Source organism: Solea senegalensis, linkage group LG14 (genome assembly GCF_019176455.1).
Source record: "Solea senegalensis isolate Sse05_10M linkage group LG14, IFAPA_SoseM_1, whole genome shotgun sequence".
Classification (NCBI taxonomy): domain Eukaryota; kingdom Metazoa; phylum Chordata; class Actinopteri; order Pleuronectiformes; family Soleidae; genus Solea; species Solea senegalensis.
The window spans coordinates 20278556-20279036 of record NC_058034.1 but is presented as its reverse complement, the minus strand read 5'-3'; positions in this window follow the sequence as shown (position 1 = coordinate 20279036).

Genomic DNA, 481 nt, shown 5'->3' with positions numbered 1-481 from the left:
ATTAAAACTGAAAAGACGTTTGAGAACATCATGATTTCCAGGTTTGGGAAAAACTGATCGGCATTTTTCAACATTTTCTTACATTTTATGGACAAAAGAATACTCTGTTAATCGAGAAAATAATCAACAGATTACTCGATTCTAAAAATAATAGTTAGTCACAGCATACAGGCCGAATATTTCAGTATTGCCATCCAAGTCCTGTGCTTCAAATGGAGCTCATTGACCTGCAGTGCAGCTCTGACCTCAAAGCTAAGTTCAGGGAGGTGAGTGGATAAGCAGACAAGCTTGGGCAATTTGAGAGAATTATTTGTCTCATTTTGGACGACATACTAAATTATGACTTTTTGTCAAAATCTGGACGACATACTGAACTATGACTTTCTTGTCTCATTTTGGACGACATACTAAACTATGACTTTTTTGTCACATTTTGGACAACATACTAATGTATGACTTTTTTATGACATTTTGGACAACA